Genomic DNA, 23,061 nt, shown 5'->3' with positions numbered 1-23,061 from the left:
TCTGCAATCACTCTATGATCCTTTTGCATCTTGAATACTGATATGGATCTCTTCTTCTTGCTAGCTAGAATTGGTGTGAGATATCTACTTTAGTGTATCAATTCTAGTTATTCTTATGGGAATCCAAGTTGAGATGCCTGAGTCACCCAACTCTTTAGCGACATCTACTTCATGACTCAGACTTACATTCTCAAAAGATTTTGGAATCTATTTTTGCCTCATTTTCTTTCTAATATTGTTAGCTCTGGTTTTATTTTCATCTTTAATTCTTCCAGTGTTCATATAGTTTTTGGCAATGTCTCCAAGTTTTGTACAAATAAAATATCTTCTAGTGGAGTATCTTTTCCTTATGTGATGTTTCACACAATTTTCTCCAATGTGCCCAAATTCTCCACAATAGTGACATTTACACCATGTGTTATAGTCCCATCCAAATATAGTTTTTTCAATTTGATTTGCTAGATTCAATATCTTGGTTTTGCATTTAGAATATTTGTGTCCTCTTTTATTGCACTTGTGACATTTACCTTCAAACTTAGGTTTCTCCTTGTATTCACTTGCTCTATGACCATTCTTATTGCAATTTTAACACTTTCCATTGAATTTTGATTTACCATTACTCCAACATTTGTTTAATGTATGACCTAAGTTACCACAGTGATTGCAAGTAGGCCTTTGATCATTTTGAGCTCCTTGCTTCGATGATTCACCTTATTTTGTGCATCTTATTCTTGATTTTCCTTTGTGTCTATACTGACTTTGCTCATTCAATTCATTCATGTTTGCTTGAGATTTCAACATTCTTTCATTGGTTTGCTTTTTAGTGTTTAGATCATTCTATAGTCTTTCATTCTCTAATCTTAGATTCATGATTTCTTCATTTGCATTAGTCAACTAATCAATGAAGTCTTCCTGCTAAAGGGATAGATGTTGAATTTCATTATTCTTTCCTTCTATTTCTTCTTTGGCTTTGTCTTTTTCTTCCATGACTTCACATAGTCTTATTGACTAGATTTCTTGTTCTCTTTTCAACTTTCTAACTTCTTCTTGAAGATTGCAATTCTTTTCCAATAGGTCTTTGATTGCTTCATTAGCTTCATCTAAATTTCTTTCTAGATAGATATCTTCAATTATTTATTCAATGTATAGATTGTCTTTCATTTGTACTACGAGATCTATTCTTCTTTTCAATGATTGAGAGAGTTGTTTCTTTTCTTTCTTTAGTTGACCAATGGCTAATTCCAAATCCAACTTTTCACTGTCAATAGCCTTGTCTAGCCTGTAGACCTCCATTGCCTTTGATCTTTTCTCAAGCTACCAAACTTCTTTGAGAACCATAAATCTCTTATACCAATTGTTGGAAATATGAGGTAGGAAAGGTTACTAAGAGGGGGCTTGTATTAGGAACTAATAAAACTTCAAATTATTTCATCAATTAATCCTTTGAATAATATTCTTACCTAATTGCATGCATGAAAGAATGAAAGTAGTAAAATATTCATAACACTTTGACACAAGATATGGTGACCCAAAAACCTTCCAAATAGAAAGTAAATTTGGGGTGGAGATGGTACCCACAAGCTTTAGTACTGCAATATAAAGTTGGCTAGTTAAAGCTTACAATTGATCGCTTATGATGGTCTGCACTATTAGGAGCAATAAGTATTTATAGGCCCACCTTATGAAAGGATTTACAAAACATACAATGAAGTATGCACTCGGTAAAGTGATTTGTCAAAGACTGTTAAGTCTACCCTGTTAAAGGATTTGACTAATACACCTATTAGTATGAACTAGTGGTTGATCTTTGATCTGCAACTCTGATTTATGGTTGAGATTCCTTTGAAATGTAAATATCACCTTGTTGTGATAGATAAATATTTTTTCTCCCTTATATTTCTTGTAGCCTTCTTAATTCACACTTCCTCTCTTTATATTTTATTCATACTTTCTTCTTCTATTTTTAGATGTGATACAATAGATTATATATATAACAATCCAAAACACAATTCATTAAAGTTGGCTACAACATAGATTTCCATCAAGATCATAAATTAGGCTCAACTGTTGGCACTTAAGTTTTGAAAACAAACTCAATGAGGTTTCGATACTTGGTAACCATTGTCAACACTCAACATCATTATTCTCTTGGTAGACATAGAAGCTCGATTCATACTAATCACTTCTAAGTAGCCTAAACTCACTTAGCACTTGTGAGTCAATGATACTATGAAATTCAATATATAAATTGAATCACTTGTTTTACATTGCATGGCTCAGTCAACACTAACACTATGAGCTCGATATAAATTCAATCACTTGGTTGACACTCCTTGGTTCAATCAACACTAGATTCACATTACTAACACTATGAACTCAATAGGTGTACACTCAAAAGTGTCCCACTCTAAACCCTTCTATCCAAATGATTCCATGAGTTTGGAATGCTTGGATGTCGGCTTAGAGGTCCCTATCAATGGAGTTCAAGAGAGTGTATTTCAAGTTCAAGGGCTCTCAACTAAGCCTTAGGAATACTCTTCTTGCTAGTAAACCATGCAATGGGAGGTTCCAAAGACAAGATGCAAGAATGCAAATGTCTCAAAGAGTTCCTCAAGAGTGTAATGCAAGTATGGAAACTAAGCTAAGATGAGAATGCAAAATGTAGCTATGCTAAAACATGTATGAGAGTTTTACAATCCAAATATTAAGCTATGTGAGATAGATTATTGCAAAATAGAAGCTAAACTAACATGCAACATGAATCTTAGCTAAAATGCTATGGTATGAGAGAATGTAGACAAGAAATAGAAGTTCTCCACAAAGCTCCAAAAAAACCTATTAGAAAACTTGTAGCATAACAATACTCAAAAGATGGATCGTTTGAGGGGGAAAGCTCTCTCCCTTTTAAAGTCGTATGGATGGTAGAGATCAAGATGAAGATGGTGGATGATCAATGGTGGAATTTGAAAAGAGGAGTGATCCATGTGCACACACAAGTCAACCAATAGAATATAAGTTGACTTTTCATATAAGAAAAAAGTCACAAAGCCTTTTCTTTTAATTGAAAAATAGAAAAAGGACTTCATGTGTGCACTTTAAGTGGGTTAGAAGAATGGGGTCTTTTATTTAATTAAAAGGGGACATGTTCTTTTAATCAAATAATGAACTTAGGATAGCATAGTCAAACTATAGGTTATAATCAAATTGATTGATTATTAGAAATTTGGTCTAGGTAAATGATTTAATTAATTTAGCCAAAATTTTGAGAAGGGAGCTAATATAACCATTTTTAGGTGATTACAATAGGCACTAGAGAACATAGTTGATATTGTGCAACTCGATTAATACTATGAAGCTTGGTTAGCACTATTATTGATCAACTTATTAGATACTCCTCAACATGAATTTAATGTAGATTTTGAAACTTGGTAGAAACTTTAGAACTCAATAGTAATTGGATTGCTCAGTTAACACTACAAACAACCAGATAAGCTTGGTAGTAGTTTAACCAAAAGATCCCAATCGTAAGTTTTAATGTGCATTAAAAAAAATAACTAGTATATGCCGCACATGTAAAAAGTAAAGAATAAGAAAATTTGGATTTTTATGCATTGGGCAGCCCTACAAACAATCATTAGTAGCCCTTGTGCATTTGAAGCTTTGACATGCATTCTTTTTATGCAATGTTTCAATTTTTTCACAAGGATGGCAACCTAAAATCACAACTTGTTAGCACCAAAAGTTACTGTGAAATAACATAAAAACCTGCAATAAAAAGTGGTTAGTTTCCTCAAAAATCCAATTTATCTTCCAACCAAGTGCATGCAAAGAAAGTGCAAGTTAATCACAAATGCTCTCATTTTTACTCTTTGATTTTGACCTAGTCAAAAAGATTGGACTTGTTTACTATGATTTAAAACCCAAAAATAGAAATGGAAAGAAGATACCCCTACTAAAAACTAGAGAGCTTTCCAAAAATGTAAGAAATTCAAAAAAATCTCTTCATTTGTACCCTAGGGACCCATTTTTTCAAAACAGGCCAGATTTATCAAATCGGATTTTTGATCCCTAATACGACCTCAAAAGTCAAAACACAAAGAAATTACCCCCCTTAGAATTCAAAAAATGTTCTGTAAATGTAAGTTTTTTTGAAAAATATGCTAATTTAAGATCAAAAATGGCTTTTTATGAAAAATAAATCATAACTCCCACAAATCATGTCAAAATGCTCTTAAAATTAGACTAAGACTTGTTGGACACATTCCCAACCTATAAAAAAAATTCAGAATCAAAATCCAAGCAGTATAAAAGATATGATCAAATCTTTAAACCAACTAGATTTTTGGTCTTCAAACCAATCTACTTATGGGTTGGCCTTAAAACCAAAGTGATAATTCTACAAAAACACTTGATTAGATCCAATATGTTGTTGTAAAAAGCCAAAGATGACAAATAAAAAAAAATGCAGCTAGAAACTTGATTCAAGCCCCATGGTGGGTGCCAAAAATGTACACTCAAAAGTGTCCCACTCTAAACCCTTCTATCCAAACAATTCCATGAGTTTGGAATGCTTGGATGCCGGCTTAGAGCTCCCTATCCACAAAGTGCAAGAGAGTGTATTTCAAGTTCAAGGGATCTCAGCTGAGCCTTAGGAATACTCTTCTTGCTAGTAAACCATGTAATGAGAGGTTCCAAAGACAAGATGCAAGAATTCAAATGTCTCAAGGACTTCCTTAAGAATGCAATGCAAGTATGGAAACTAAGCTAAGATGAGAATGCAAAATGCAACTATGCTAAAACATGTATGAGAGTGTTACAATCTAAATATTAAGCTATGTGAGATAGATTATTGCAAAATAGAAGCTAAACTAACATGCAACATGAATCTAATCTAAAATGCTATGGTATGAGAGAATGTAGGCAAGAAATAGAAGTTCTCCACAAAGCTCCAAAGAAACCAATTAGAAAACCTGTAGCATAACAATACTCAAAATATGGATCGTTTGAGGGAGAAAGCTCTCTCCCTTTTAAAGTTGTATGGACGGTAGAGATCAAGATGAAGATGGTGGATTATCAACGGTGGAATTTGAAAAGAGGAGTAATCCATGTGCACACACAAGTCAACCAATAGAATATAAGTTGACTTGTCATATAAGAAAAAAGTCACAAAGCTTTTTCTTTTAATTGCAAAATAGAAAAAGGACTTTATGTGTGCACTTTAAGTGGGTTAGAAGAATGGGGTCTTTTATTTAATTAAAAGGAGACATGTTCTTTTAATCAAATAATGAACTTAGGATAGCATAGTCAAACTATAAGTTATAATCAAATTGATTGATTATTAGAAATTTGGTCTAGGTAAATTATTTAATTAATTTAGCCAAAATTTTGAGAAGGGAGCTAATATGACCATTTTTAGGTGATTACAATAGGCACTAGAGAACATAGTTGATATTGTGCAACTCAATTAATACTATGAAGCTTGGTTAGCACTGTCATTGGTCAACTTAGTAGATACTCCTCAATGTGAATTTAATGTAGATTTTGAAACTTGGTAGAAACTTTAGAACTCAGTAGTAATTGGATTGCTCGGTTAACACTACAAACAGCCAGATAAGCTTGGTAGTAGTTTAACCAATTGACTAAATGTGAGTCATAATAAACAAACTTGACCTTAATGTCAATATTCACATGCCTACAAATACAAATGAAGAAAATCAAGGCACATATTAAAAAAAGAAAAGGATAAAGAATTAATTAAATAAATAAAAATATGTATTTAATTTGTAGTAGAAAATAGACAGAAACTATGTATATGTATGCATGTATTTATGTAAGTATGTATATTTAGTTAAACATGAGAGATAAAATGATAATGAAATAAATAAATAAGTAAAATTTATTTATTTAAAGAACAAATGAAAGGCTGATGAAATAGTTTTAAAAATAGTATATGTATTTAATTAATTAAATAATTATTTAATAAATAATAAAATAAATAAATAAATATTTAATCAAAGATATTTTCTAAGTTTCTACATTGTACTCCTCTTTGAAATAATATTTTTTAATTAAATTCTACATCCTGACAAGCTGACCGATGCTCACATAACCAAAACCAAAAGGCATGAAAGAGAAGAATAACTTTACAAGAAAATGTCATTAATGGCTTACCCACAATGTACTAACAATAAAGGTTTTTGCAAAAACAAAATGAGTACACTAGTATTAGGGAAAGTGGCCCTCCTCAAGAGTGGGAGGGAATATCACTCACCACTTATGAAGAATAATGTTAGTTTTAAGAACAATATTTCCTACATCATCAAACAAGTGTTCAAGGGATTTTGTCCTTGGGATCCTCATTTCAAGGCAAGTGGTTAATTAATGATACTTATTTTGGACAACTATCAACACATGGGCTAGACATAATGTTTCTTGTTATATTTTGAATAATAATAATAAATTAAATGATTTCTACCTTGGTTTTTCATGGTAGGGAAGGTGATGTGCACCCTTGAGAGATTGATCAAAAAATTGGAAAAAATGTCAGCAATATCTCAATATTGATTGAGAGTATAATGAGGCCAATTAGGAAAAAAAACACCTAGTAGCATGAGATTTGGGTCTTAAAAAACCAAAGTGTAGAAAAAGGCTTAGTAGGGCCATAATGCCTATAAATAGGAGCTTGGGGTTTATTTTTTCCTCTATTGCATCCTACAGTTCTAAAAGAATATGCTAGAGAAAAGTATAGTAAGTGAAACAATGAAAGGTACGCTAGTGAAAAATTACATATTTGAGTGTGTCTAACAATTCAGTTGACCAAAGTAGTATAGGAACCCTATATGTATATATGTTGGAAAGATTCTGGGGGTAATCAACAGCACATAATTTTTACACTTTTTTAACTTTGTTAACCATAAATCAATAGACAATATTTCACTTTTACCAATATATGTTGTATTGTTGATTAGTTTATTGTTCATTACTTTACCAACATGTAGTAACTTAATACTTATTATTGAAATGTAAAAAAATCACATGAAACATAAACATTCACTTGCATAACACTTAACACAATAGTTTGGTCTTACAAAAACCCCATGAATAGAGAGAAAAATTGTGGTGGGGATGGTACCCATAACTCATCATTTTAGTAATAAGCTAAGAGATTACATAAATCTCCTCTTTTGAATGAATTCACTTTGTTAGGACTGTACCCTATTAGAAGTATCTAAATTCTTGTTAAAGACTACTATGTTAAAATGTTTTATCTCCACTTATACAATGTTCACCTGATTAAGGGATTTGTAATAAGTTCCAAAATAGAATTCTTAAGTTTGGTTAGAGACTACCCTATTAAGGGATTTCACAATCTTCTTGTTAAATTGTTAGGAATAAATCTACACTAAATATTACCTATAATCATTTTCTCCTAAACCTTGTGAGGCCCTTTTTTCTCCTTTATTCTTAGATTCTTTTGTTCTTGGGTATGCTTTTTGGTGACATGAAATTACTTCTTCATACTTCTCCATACATACTTATTGTTCTTCATCATTCTTATATATTCTCTCATCTTTTATGGTTCCCTAAACTTTTTTGCTTGCCTTAATTAGGTTTTCATAATACTTCTTGAATCTTCCATAAACCATTTTGACTTTGGATGTTGCTCTTAATTATTTTCTTTGTTTTCTTCAATAAGAATTTTTTCCATTTGCTAGTTCTTCCTCAAATTCAACACTCAAATATTTTCACCTTTATCCATTAATAATTTTAAGTAATTCCTTGAGACATGATTTCCTTCCATTTTTCATTCATATAGATCCATGAATCCTTTATTGTGAAGTTTATACTTTGGTTTTATCAAGTTGTTCTCTCATTTACTGGTAGCTTACCTTTGTTCTAACAATGGTGTTCATATCTTATGCACCAATAACTAACATAACTATCTAATAACTCTACTTCCTTACTCTTTCTGATATGGCTTCACTTCACCTATAAGATTTATTTTTTCATCTCTAGCACTCCTCTATGATGCATCTTCCTTATGTGATTTTCCTATGTGGTTTACCTATTTGGTTTTCCTTTAGCTATGTAGTTTTCCAGCAATGACAACCATACCAAAATATTCATTAATAATGTGTAGAGGATTTTATGAACTAACGATCTCCCCCTTTGGCATTGACAAAAAAAATCATTATAATTGTATCAAAACTTTCTTATTATTCTTATCTCCTTATCTACTTCCTTTAATATATGCCTTAAAGTTTCCTACTAAAATTTTGTCTCCCATTATGTACCTACTCTCTTCTTTGATCTCATCATTCTCTCAAATTTGATCTTTTTCCCCCTTTTTTCTCATATATAAATTTTGATTACATTCTTCTCCTTTTTGGCAACAATGCCAAATATTATAACATATATAAGTCATTGAGGTATTTACCATTTTTTTTGTACCTATTCCTGATATTTTTCAACATTTTTCTCCATAACTCCTTGATTTGATGCAATGTAATGATATTAATTCTAACTTCTTCTTTTTTAGATTACGGTAAAAATAGGTTTTGAAGGGACCCCGAAACCCTAAAACATCATCAAAAAAGATAAAGCAATAAAGTCCACTAGGTTTTACAAGGACCTGAAACCTACTAAAGAAACAGTATCAAAATCAAGTTTTATAGGGACCTAAAACCACTAAATAAATCCAATAAAAGTACCCAAGTTTTACAAGCACCTGGAACCTAGTATAACGACCTGATAAAAACTAGAAAATAGGACCAAAAACAAAAACCAGTTACCACATCCAGTAACTAAGACCTAAATCGAGACAAAACCAAAAAATAGAACCCGTTAAAGGCTTCTATTGCAGCTCTTTAATCATATTGGTGACCTCCTTTCCAATCTCTACAATGTCCTACGGAATCAGTGGCCAAAGCAACAATAGTCTCCAAAGCCTTCTTCCTTGTGCTCTGCCTAGTCTGCTTGCTTGGACCTCCCAAAGATATAATTTCCTCATTTGCCCGTTTGCCAAGACTAGCAGTAACTGCACAGATACTTGAAGTCACCTATTCCATTTTAGTCTCACTTTCCTTAACGAGCATCCATAGGTTTTATTCATAATCTTTTAGTTTGTTTGGGATATCACCCACTTGCACCTCCATTTGGCTAATTGTGACACAGTTAGTTTCTTGGTTATGTTGCATAATATCCATTTTCTTTTTTAGACCCATAATTTCATTGTATATCCATGAATCAACTTGAAGCATGGAGTTAGATTTGAGCTTAGCTGAATGCAAAAAGGATAGCTTAGTTTCTCTCTATGGAGAATCACTTATATCTTGTTCTGCAACCTCACAAGGAGGTGAAACCACCCTTTCTGTATGTTCCTCAACCCTTGTGGTGGTAGGGTCCTTATTCTTGTCCTATTCCCCAATCTCTCTAGCAAGTGAAGGAGTCTTGACCATCTATTCTGTAGTACCTACCCTCATTCACATCTTTACTAGACATTGTTGTTGTTATTATCAGACTATGATAGACTAGTTTTATGTTGATGGATTAGTGGTATTGTTTTGAGACTATCATACATTATGTTATGGATTCAGTGGTTACATGATGAGATCATTTAGAATTTACATTTCATGTATGCATGATGATCATTATATTGCTTTCAGTTATTGTTGATGATTAGTTAGATGGTTTATTATCTCATGTGTTTTATTATGGATACTTACCCCATACTTGCATGTGTATGGTGTGCATATTTTCATATTGTATGGCATTTTTTATATGGTTAAGGAAGGGAGTCGTAGTCACCTGCTTAGTCGGGATCTACATGATGCACCACTTCCTTCCATTGCCTTTTTAGCTTAGCATTATATATATTGTATGTACATGCATGGTTTTTTTGCAGGTTGCAGGTACTGGGTATTGACTTCCCTGAATTGCCAGGATGAGCGTACTCCATTATACTATCTCAATGATAAGAGAAGGGAGATAAATTCTCAAGTCCAAATCCCAAACCCTTAAACCAATTGTCCTAGTGAGGTAGGACAAGTATCTGGATATTTTATCCACCAAATGTGTCGGATGACATATTTCGTGATTTTTAACCCTTTAGACTGATTTTGTGTGAATTGCTCTATTATGAGTTTTTTATATTTTATCTTGGAGGTCTATGGTGAATTTTCTATTAATTAAGTCTTAATAAATGGATTTAATTAATAAATTAATTATTTGAGAAGATTAATATAAAATATCATGGTCTTTGATATTTTGATTATAAATAATTAAATGTGAATTAATTGAAAAAAAAGGATTAAATAAAAAAAATTAAAATTAGAAATTAAAATTAATAATAATTATAATTAATAATAATAAAATTAATAAATAAATAATAATAATAATAAAAGTTGTAAAAATTAAAATGAAAGTTATAAAAATTTAAATAGAAATTATATAAAAAGTAAATTGGAGTTATAATCTTGCCTAGGAGTTAACGCACCTTTCTATTTCTCTTATGTCAACAACATGGAGGTTAGTGCATCAATTAAGCACATGGTGTCTACAACCTTATGATTCATCTAGAAGGTTGGAAAAGACACATGCTTAGTTGGTGACACCTTCTAGCTATTTCTAGAGGCATTCTAGATGTTTCCTAAGAACTCTTTATATTTAGGCATTCCTAGAAGCTTAGAGATAGCATTTGGAGAGCATTTGGAGCATTGGAGGACTCAGGAATTCTAAAGAAGGGAGGAGCTTGCTTTGCGGGTTTTCTGAGGAAGAGCGAATTAGCATCAGAATTTGGGTAGATTCTTGTGATTTTGCTTATGCTATTTCCGCATCTTGCATTCCCTGTCTTTTTCGTGTCTTCCATATGTCTTCTGAGGATTTTCCTATTTTAATTGTATGCATTCTCAATATGGGTAGTTAAAATTTATTTGAGAATCTTTTATGCATAAATCAAAAAAGAACACGGGGCTAGGGTTTAAATTCATAGCCAAATCCATTAGATTAATATTTGGATAAATTCGAGATTCAAGTTTATAGGAAAATTTTGAAAATTAGAATTTTTAAATAAATTGTTTATATTTGTACACTAGAAATGTGTCACACTCTAAACCATTCTATCCAAACGATTCCATGAGTTGGAATGCTTGGATGCCGGCTTAGAGCTCCCTATCCATGGAGTGCAAGAGAGTATATTTCAAGAATAAGAAAGCTCTCAAATGAGCCTTAGAGATACTCTTCTTGCTAGTAAACCATGCAATGGGAGGTTCCAAAGACAAGATGCAAGAATGCAAAGGTCCCAAAGAGTTCCTCAAGAATGCAATGCAACTAAAGATTAAACTATAATGAATATGAAAAGTGCAGCTATTCTAAGCATGGATGAGAGTGTTACAATACCATTATTAAGCTATGTGAGATTAAGCTACATGTAAAAATGAAAGCTAAGCTAAGCTAGAATGCCATGGATGAGAGATGTAGACAAGAAAGAGAAGTTCTTCACAAAGCTCCAAAGAAACCTATTAGAAAACCTGCAGCATAACAATATTCAAAAATGAGGATTGAGGGGGAAAGCTCTCTCCCTTTTAAAGATGTATGGATGGTAGAGATCAAGATGAAGATGGTGGATGATCAATGGTGGAATTCAAAAAGAGGAGTGATCCATGTGCACACACAAATCAACCAATAGAATATAAGTTGACTTGTCATATAAGACAAAAGTCACAAAGCCTTTTCGTTTAATTGTAAAATAGAAAAAGGACTTTATGTGTGGACTTTAAGTGGGTTAGAAGAATGGGGTCTTTTATTTAATTAAAAGGGGACATGTTCTTTTAATCAAATAATGAACTTAGGATAGCATAGTCAAACTATAGGTTATAATCAAATAAATTGATTATTAGCAATTTGGCTTAGGTAAGTGATTAAATTAATTTAGCCAAAATGTTGAAAAGGGGGCTAATAGTCTAGATGACCATTTTTAGGTGATTGCAATATTTTCGAATTTGCATACACATATACATATATATATACAATTATATATATGTATATGTATATGTTTATGTATATGTATATGTATATGTATATATATGTATACATGTTTATGTGCTGTGATATTGATTATCTTTGCATGTATATATATATATATATATATACACACACACACATATATATATACATACATATGTATATATACATATATATATTTATTCATTTAAAAATCAAATATCATACCATTGATCGATTACGTTTTAAAAACATTAAACTTTGTTAAAATTGAAATCGCTTATGTGATTTTAAAAAAAGTAATATGCATAAAATGGGGGGGGACGAGACCCACGCCCCCGTGCCCACTACGGTCACAGTGTACCAGCTATCACAGGTACTGCGACGGCAGGGGTACACAGTACCTGCTGACGTCGCAGGCCTTGCGACCGCAGGGTCTTGCATACCGTCGCCGGCATATAATTATATATATGTGTTATAACAGTCATTTCATATAAAATCAATTTTCATTGTTATTAAATTTTCATATGTTATATTGTATCAATTGAAATTATTAATTCAATTTTATAAAATGTAATAATAATAATAATTTATATATTTATATATGTATGTATATATATATATATTTAAATATAAATATATGTATATGTATATATGTAATATGTAAATATGTTATTAATAAATTTGAATTATTAATGGATAAATGATTTATATCAAAGGTTCATTTTTATGGTGAACTCTTGTATAATTTTCAACTATTAAGATTTAATTTAATTGTTTTAAATTATTAAATAAAGTATATGAAATTCAATTGATAGTTTGGTGGGGGACATTTTCAAACAAATCTTATAATTTGAAAATGGATTTTAGACTTATTATGGAAAACTTTTATTCATCCAAAACAGTACATGGAAAAATGTACAAAATGTTCCTCCATTCATTCTCCAAACTTGGAAACATAAACTGAGACCTCTACATTTAAATTCAAGTATGTAAATTTAGCAAAACCAAAACATGTGTTTGCATTGTGTATTCTTTATGCTATTATTTTGGGTTTTGGGTTGACTAGTGTTGACTAGTTATAGGATGTCTACCAGAGGCTTGGGGGATTATGTGATTGTGATGTCGTGATGATGTTTTTAATCTCAATCTTTATAAACCCAACCATGGTTATGTGAAGGAATGCTCTATGTAATGTTTGTAATTACTAATTGTTATAGTTGAGATTCTTATGTATGAGACACTTGACTTAACCATTTTTGGTTCATCGATCAGTTATCCTTGGTTATTTTTCTAGTTGCCATGATCGGACTGAAATGTGGATTTATTCTTGATGATGTCATGTTGTGACATGTTTTGACTCAACCATTTTGGAGTCTTCAATCAATATGATTGAGATATATTTTGGTTAATGGAAACCAATGGATACTTTTGATTATCAGTGATACTCCAGTTGCCAATAGAGAGCTATTGTGATCATGATTTTCTATGGATTCTTGCGCATGGAGATTTGATACTTTTATGCATATTTGATGATTTTATTATGGATTATCTTTTGTGATTTTGAGATTTATGATTCCATGAGCTTAGGGTAGGATATCTACATGTAGTGTTAGGAAGTGGCTTGCAATGGGGGCCGGGGCCCTAAGAGGCTACTAGGGTAACTCATTGTAAGTTGGATTAATAAGTGAAAACATTCACACCTAATACTAACTGAATGAACCTAAAAAGATAAGTGTTTTGGTTCTCGCCCATGCCTTGAGTGCTTGTATAGACTAGGATGGGAGTAGAGAGAATGCATGGTTGCAACCTTGCATTCCATAGTATGCCTCGTCAGTATGAGAGGATACTAGTGGTTGCATGAGATCAGTATGGGCTTGTGGAGTTTAGCTAACTGCTAGGGTAACTTGTACATGATAAATGCGATGACACTTTCCTGCTTGCATAGTAGGTTCCTACATGTCTTTGTGTGCCTCTAGGATTAGATGTCGATTTTGTGTTTGGAACCTTTGAGTTAGTATACTTTTAGGATTCCTAGGCTTATAGAGATTTATGTTATGTGCTATTGGATAGCCTATTTGGGACTTGAGATTATCTCCTCAGCACGGTGGGGGTGGACCACTTTGGTACCACGCGGTCGGGTGGTAGTGTTTTTCCACTCTTATCATTTGAGATTCATTGAGAAATCATGGTTGATGCATCCTTCATGATGGTGGATATGTATCCTTTCATTGATGATTAGCATATGTTAGATGATGTTATCTTATGCTTTTATTTGCATGTTAGATTACTTTCTGCATATGATATAGTATATGTTAGGAGTGACATTCCTACTATGTTAATACCAATGATCTCTTCGATGATTTTGGAATGTTATGCATGGAGGGATGGCTAGGATCCATGATGGTCTAATGATGCTATTAACGGTTGGGAGGAACCGTGTACTTAGTTTATTATGTTTGATCTTTATGATGGATGTGTATGTCTTCTATGATGATGTATCATGTGTATCATGTGATTATCTTTACTTTGATGTATCATGGATTAGAATAGGATGATGTATCTTATTTCACATATGTATATTCTTTTAAGCTTTTCATACCCTGTGACATGTACAGTGGATGATTGAGCATTTGGAAATGTAATATATGAACATTGGACTTATCATTATTATTTCATGTGGTTGTTGTATTAGATGGATTCAATAATGTTAGTTGACTTAGATGTAATTCAACGTTAAGGGATCTTTAAAGAATGTAACCAGTTATGTATGTTATGATTAATTTTAGATGGACATTGCTATTGCTTCCATTATGGTGCATAAGTTATATGTGGTATTTATTTTCATATTTTTTTAAAAAAAATGCTACCAAACTTAGTGAAATTCTAGGTTAATTCTTTGGATCCCTTGGCGGGGCATTACATATTCCTCAACAATGGGGTCTTCAATAGCCTTTTCTATCTCTTCTTTGTCAACACTGGATTCAATCTTATTACCTTCATCACCGAATTTACCCTGATCAGAATTATCTTCACTATTTTCTTTCAAGTCCTCTTTCCCACTTTTTTCTTTACTCTCCGAATAACCATCAAAATTGGAACTAAAATCCACAACATTTGTACCTTCCTCCTCCTTATGGGTTTCATTCTCTTTACTATTAGTATTCTTAGACTCAGAGTCCTCTTCCACCATTTGTTTTTGAGAATGTGAAGTATTGTGTCTTAGCCTCCTCTATTTATCTTTAACATTCTCATCCTTCTTACTCTTTTTGGAGTGGGAACTAGTGATAGGACCCTTCTAGTTGTCCAAAGAAGGAGTAGAGATAATGGACTTATTTTTACAATAACCCTCAATGAGGAGAATTAGTCCTTCATGCAATATATGATGAGACTCCTTCCTTCTATGGGCATGCAGACTTTGAAGCAAAGAGAAATGCAAATAGAAGGAAAAAGAAAGTCTATCCTTGTGCTTGAAATGATTCAAGAAGACAAAATGAAATTTATGTACTCTTTTATTTCTACCATCGAGGACGAAATACTCATGGGTACAAGAGAGCACATCCCTCCAAAATTCCTTTATCTGGTCCAAGTTGTAGAAATCTCTATTCTTTTCCAAATTTTTCTCATCAGCATCCATCTTAGGAAATTTTTTGAATGCTTCATTTGAAATGCATTATTTATGCGATGTCCTTGTTATTGTTCACTTCTATCATTTTGATAGTTTTCTTCACATGTCTTTAAGGTATGTTCATAAAATGTGTCACGATATACTAAATTTTAGTTTTCATTTTTATATCTCCATCAATGTATGTTTTCTTGTAAATATTTGTGGCTTCTACAAATATTTCCTTCTGCTTATTCAATAATGTGCTTGCAAGTTTTATCTCTTTATGTACTAACTTGTTGTCTTCTTATTTCTTCAATCTCTCATTGACCTTCTCTCTAAGTTCTTCTTTGATATTATGATCTATTCTAATTTTTTCCATAAACATCTTTAATTGATCAATAAATGGTTTGTTCCTATCAATAGTGATTCTCATTGAGAGACTTGAAAATGCACCAATTGTTCTTTTCAAGATTTTATTCTTTTATTTTCCTTATATATTTTTACTTTTCTAACTTTTATTTATACATTTGTATATATATCTACTTGTCTTTGTGGTTCAATGTGTTTGTATTTTCTTTTAGAATAGCATATTCTAGGATTTATCCCTCTTTTTTCATAATAGCATACATGGATTAAATCAGACAAAAAGAGACAAAAAAACAAGAATTGGTTTGTATAACTCCCAATTCAATTTTCTAATACCTAGGAATAATATTTTACATAAAAAAAGATACAGACTAGCAAAGCTCTAAATTTCAAACCTTTCTTCTTGATTTTCCTCAAGTTCATCATTAGTTGATCCCTTCTCTTCTCTACTCGCTCATACCTATTTCCTTCTATGGAAATTTCATATGCATCATATAATGCTCCTCTTGATATTTTTCTACCTAGCTTGTCTAATAAATTTTGTAACTAATAACCATTGATGTGAATTTTGTTAGAGAAAAAGTTTAATTTCATTTCATTTATTAAATTACCTTTTCTCCCTTCTTAAGATTTCATTTTATCAATCTTTTTCATTCTCATTTAATAATTATTTAGTAATTATTAAATAGCATTTATCTTTTAGGTTACCTTTTGTACCTTTTAGGTTACCCTTTTCAGGTTTCAATCTCCTTCTATAAGGATAGATTTTTTGTAATTATCTTGTATCTTTTTCATTTCTGAGAATACAATTTTCATATTTTTAGAGCAAACCCTCACCTCTTCTTGTCTTTTTCTTCTCTATGATAGGTCTTTTTCTTGAACTTACATTATTTTGCACCTCCTGCTCTCTCATCCCGATGATGGATCACATAGTGTGATTCGAAATGTTGATGGAAAAATCTTCACACAATCTAATCCAGAAACTTAGTATAACTATCATGGATTGTGGAAATCTGTTCGCATTAATAATTTTTTACATGCAGGTATTCAAGGGCTTTGTGGATTTGTATTGCATATTGCTCAAATCCTTCATGATATCAGAGCCAAATTTGTTATAGCTTGTTTAGTATTTGGAGAAAAAGGAGAATGAGGGTTTGATAGATCATATATGGTATTTTTTGTGTATTTTTTTCTAAAAATAGGGGGTCTCTAATTTTTGGAGCACTTTGAGGCCAAACAAACCTCACAGTTGGATCTAGAAGGCATCAAAACCCCCATTTTTATATAAAGTTCATCCATTTTGAACAACGTTGAATTGGGAGGAAAGAAAATTTCCAACAAGTTCATGTGTCCTCTTGCATGCCTCTCAAGGCAATTATTTCAAAAATAAAATAAAATATATATATCGGCCCATAGGCCCTTTTTTAGCCCATAGAGTCATTTTCTAGCATGCAAATCATTTTTCAACCACCACAAAATGTTTACCGAAAATCAAAAGCATTCACTAGCCCACCAACATTTTTTTGGCATCATGGTTGTTTGTTAGAAGTGTTTCCTAACTACCATTACCTACATCTCCTTCGATCCTCATGTTTTAAGTTTACAGTGTCGGCCTTGGTCCACCTCACAATAGGTGTATCATAGTCATGCTCTGGGATATGCATAGGAATAATGTATTCAAACTAAGGACTATTTTTCCCACTATGAGATGCATTTAATCTTGTCAACCTAGGGATGTATACTTGAAATAGTCACCACAGTATGTGCACTAGGTCTCTTAATGAGTCACTAAGCTGATGTTGGAGGAGAGTAAAATGCAAGGAAAAGAACTTACACTATTGCTACAGGAAACTAACACTTAACTCTATGAATATGGGAAATACAATGAAAGGCTAACAAATATTCCAACTCAATTCATCCACTATAACTATTCTCACATATGTTGTAGGAACATTCATGAAGTGTGTGCCATAGGAAGGAACTTACAATTTATACTTACAATACTAAGAATGCTTGGAAATAAATCTATTCTAACCTAATCTAATCCACCTTCCAAGTGGTCCCCCTTGGTTAGCTTCAACTAAACTAAACTACTAACACAAGATAGAAGCCAAAAACTATTTCATTACATTTCAGAAATTTATTACATAACACATAGAACTGTAAAAATGCAATTCACTGTAAAAGTTAATAGCCTGTTCTCATAAACTCTTTCTAACTGGCTAAACTAACACACTTGGGCCAATTCCTATATATAGGAGATCGACACTTATTCCATAATAGAAAAGTAAATAACCTAGCTTTAAATCTGTAGGAGAGAAAGAAGGAAAATAACAACTCAAGGCAAGAAGAAGAGATAATGGTTTAAGGCAGGAATAATAAAGTTTGAACATCTGCTCGTTATATGAATAAATGCAAATAATGCAATAAGTCTTGATAGCTCCTCCATACTCACTACCATGTCCTTTGGAATCATTACAACTTTCCTCTATCGTGGCTACACTTCTAGCATTCTTTTCTCCTTGAATTCTATTGGCGCTCATCTTTGAATTCTTCCAATCATCTTTTAGCTTCATTGCTAACAAGTTAGTTGTAATTTAGAGACATGTTTGCAAATAATCATTTATCAAATTAAATTTAAATATAAGAACACACATTTTGATAACTATATGAAATAGTGCATAACATAAATAATACTAGCAAAACATGGCATAGTATCTACCCATAGGTTTATCATAGGTTTCGGTAAACATAGGTCCACAAATTTTTTAACAAAGATAAAATAGAGTATCAAAAAAGTGTTTTAAAAATATCATGAAATAAAGGAAATATTTGACCTCATCATCTACCCCCTGCTAAACTAATGCTTGTCCTCAACCATTGCACTTTCTTGTTAATGACCTGAACTCTCCAATCTCAATCCTTCCTTTCTTGTTTCTCTTGAAGGTCTAGTAAAATCCTCTTGTTCTTTCCCACACTCCCCTTCTGTGATCTTCCTATAGCTTGTCGAGTTTATCAACATTAATGTCATATAAAGACCACAGGAGCATTGTAGGCTGCATGGTTAGGGGACACCACAATTCTAGTCTAGCCTGCTTCCCTAACTCTAGATACTTTAGAACCATATGAAGTGTTGCCTCCAAGTTGATGGGACTATGTGATTCTGACTTTTTAAGTGATTCAGGAAATTTGGCCCATCTACTCCTAGCACTAGTCATAGCTCTCTAGAAAGCAAAGTAGATAAAATTCTCATAATCAGCATAAGCCTTAGCTCTAGCAACAAAAATCCTATCCCTTACTTCCAGATTCTTCTTTCCATAAGTTAATGTGAACCAATCCCTAAGAACTTCATCTGAATTGCTACTCTCAGCTCTTAAAGGCAAGGGCTCTGTCCTTTCCTTATCCCTATAATTATTCATCTTCCTATCATAGTTTGCTTCATTGGACATCCAAGACATGAGGGCTCTTAAATGTATGTCTCCTATATAGAGCAATGGATTCCATTGAGTCTCTAAAGGGATAAAAAAATTATGAACATATAATTCACAAAGTAAATTCTTCTGCCAAGGTGGAAGAGTCTGATATAGTCCATAAAATTCTTGTGTTGATTTGAAATCTACATTAATATCCTTAAGAGTTAACATTAGTTGAAACAAAAGAAATCTTTCTTTTAAACAGAAAGCATAAACTCTTGGTGGTGGTCTACAAGCAAGTGCTTGATTAGCTAACTTGAGGGCATGATCCATCCGTTGCTTTTGACTTGCTAATTGTTCCTTTAAATCTGCAATTTCTTCACCTTGATATGCTATGACTTTATTCATCTTTTTCTTCTCTTCTTTCCATAAGGCCTCAACAAACATATGCTATCCAAACAACTAAAAAGGGAGTTTCTATAGTGTAATAGAACCAATATCTTCTTTAGGATTTATTTTCCTCTTCCTCTATTCCTTCCATAAATGTTCTGCAAAACTAGTAATCCATGTTGATTTATGGGGAACTCAGGTAGTGTTTGGATCAACTTGCTCAGGAACTATTTCATCCCTACAGCTCAGAGTACCTAGTTGGTCTACTAGGGTATCATTTGGATTTTCTTTGATTTCATCCCTACATTCCTCATTAGGATTTTCAAGAATGCTTGTAATTTTAGGATGGGGAGGAGAGTGATTCGAGACAATTTTCATAGGGGATTCCTTAGTAGATGTCTTAGAGAAAGAAGAATCTTTAGAAACTTGCCCTCTCATCCTAGGGCTTCTCCTTATAGGGGTTTCTTCTTGTATCATAGCCTTTTGTCTACCTTTCCCTTCGGGTGTCTCTACTGCATAAGTAGTTGCTACATGACTTTTCTTAGTTCTCTTATGTCTCACAACTGTAGGGTTTGGCTCTTCCTTTTCCTAAATAGGGATTTCTTCTTGTAGTTTTCATTTCCTCTTTGCTCTACTAGAAGTAGGTTGCAGTGTTTCTTACATAGGTAAAGGTACAGTCTCTTGAACAAGGATAGTTTCTTGCACATTTTCTTGGATATTTTCCGCTTCAGCCTCTTGGGTATTTTTTTTCAGTAGGCTCATTGGTGGGGACTACGTTTTCCTCACTAGGCTATTCACTAGGGGCATCTTGGGGTTGCAAATTTTTGGCTTATAAAAATTCATCCCATGTCATGGGAGACACATCCCTAAGTGACCTTTCTATTAGTAACTTAATTAGGGCATGATGGGTAATGGAATTATCTTTTCCTTTTTGAGTTTCTTCCACACAAATATAGAGCATATTATACAAGAAATTTTGAATGTTTACTGAAAGATTATGCCTTATACAACTAAGAAATTTGAAATGATGTGCATGAAAGTATGAGAATCTATCTTCGCATGTAAGATACCTGATAATATGCATGGCTAATTCATTGTATGGCAATAGTAGTGACATTCTCTTAGCAACTTTTCTTTGTAATATCTATTTGAGGATTAGTTGATCTAGTAAATTGAGCTCTTGTTGACCTCACATCATGTGTGTTGGGGTAATGTTCTCTATTTGCAAGCAACCCAATTACTTTAGCAATGCATTCCTTTATTGCAATCATTGTTAAACCCCAAACAAAAGCTTCACCTTTGTCAAATGTCCTTGTGAATTTTGTAGCTGCCTCTTCATCATATGTAGTCAAACTCAAGAAATACCCTAACCATGTGCATGTATTAAACCTTCTTACGGCTTCTACATCTGAGAGCAACATAGTGTGTTCCACTGGTTCTCTCCTCTACAACTGTCCACTCATTTTCTTAACACTTTCTCTATCTACTCTATTTTCCCCCTTTTGGATTCAAGTTGCTTTGTTGTTTTATAGACTCAACTCACATTTCTTTGTTTTAATAGGAAATTAATGTCATAACAAATTTTTATGCACAATAATATGGCTTTAATGAAGGTAAATCATGAATATGTGTTCAGATCACATAAAATTTAAACACAAGTCACATTATAGCCTAACAATAAAATCATTCAAAATTAAGGGGTATGACACCTCACTTGTGTACTTATGGCAATTAAATTCCATCAATGAAGGAAATACAAATATTTGGAAAAATCTTTATAGATAAATAGGAATGCCATTGGATATTAGTGACCTTCCCTGCCTCCTACTAAATATGGACAAGCGTCTACACTTGTCAGACCTAGTAAGGGTAAGGGACAAGCATAATGCCACCATCATATAAACTATGCAGTAATAAATATAATTAACAAAATCTATGAACTATAAGTGAATTATAATTTGAAAATGTTATACCTATCAACTAATCATTTCACATACCAAAAATGTGGTGGAAGTGATATTAGCATTGACAGCATCCATCAGCATCTCATAGGGTTTATTAGAAGCATGAGAAATTGATGACATGGAAAGTGGGTGGATGGAAGATAAAGAAATGAGATGAGGTGGATGGGTGGAAGGTAAAGAGATGAGATGGAATGATAAAGTGAATAAAAAAGTGAAATTTATGTGGACATAAAGTCTTCATATAGAAATTTAGCAACTTTTTCATCACGAGCATGCTTCATGGCCTTGACTTCAACCCATTTTGTTAGGTAATTAGTGCACACAAGAATATAGGATTTCCCATTAGATGGAGGATCAATTGGACCAATGAATATTGTTTAGTGTGGAGCCTGATCAGTCCCCGAGTGGGAGATTGTTAGATTGTGGTGACTAATCAGGAAAGTACTGTACATACTTCATAAATAGTGGGGTTCGGGGCATCGGCATGAAAAAAAAAAATTTTGGAAAGTAGCCGACATGGTAGCCGACATATTATGGCCGACATATGGCCGACATGTTATAACCCTAAAGCGGTTTAATACTTGTATAAAAAGGGTTTAGGGTTGGGTATTTTTCATGTGTGGTGATACGAAATTGGTTCTTGCGGCGGTATTGAGCTGTAAGGGATTACGGATTGTAATCAGGTTTTAATCACTGGATTGTAATAAGATCGGACTTGCTGTTTGGTGGACGTAGCCCAGGGATTGGGTGAACCACATTAAATCTTGGTGCCTTGTGTTCATTTCTATGTGTTCTATTATTTTCTGTTATTGGTTATATTTGCATTTAGTTTTTTATTTCTGTCTGTGGTTTATCCTAACAAGTGGTATCAGAGAAAGGTTGTCTTTCAGTTATCCTCTACAGGAAAGTCTCACGGTTAAGTGGGAGTCTCACAGTTGAGTGGGAGCAATGGCAGATGAGGTTAAGTTGAGGGTTGACAGGTTTAATGGGCAGAACTTCCAGTTATGGAAGATGCAAATGGAAGACTATTTATATCAGAAGGATTTATGGAAGCCGTTGGAAGGAAAAGCCAAGAATCAGGGAACTATGTCAAAGGCTGAATGGGATCTTTTGGATAGAAAGGCACTCAGAAGCATTCGGTTATGCTTGGCACCATTGGTGGCATTTAATATTACAAAAGCAAAGATGATAGAAGATTTGATGAAAACCCTAGCGACACTATATGAAAAGCCCTCCGCTTCAAATAAGGTATTTCTCATGAAGCATTTATTTAATATGAAAATGGCAGAAGGTGGATCTGTTGCAGATCATTTAAATGAGT

The sequence above is a fragment of the Cupressus sempervirens genome, chromosome 11 (genome assembly GCF_028749045.1).
Source record: "Cupressus sempervirens isolate cs-2001-9-10 chromosome 11, ASM2874904v1, whole genome shotgun sequence".
In the NCBI taxonomy this organism is placed as follows: Eukaryota; Viridiplantae; Streptophyta; class Pinopsida; order Cupressales; family Cupressaceae; genus Cupressus; species Cupressus sempervirens.
Note: the sequence above shows the minus strand (reverse complement) of the source record.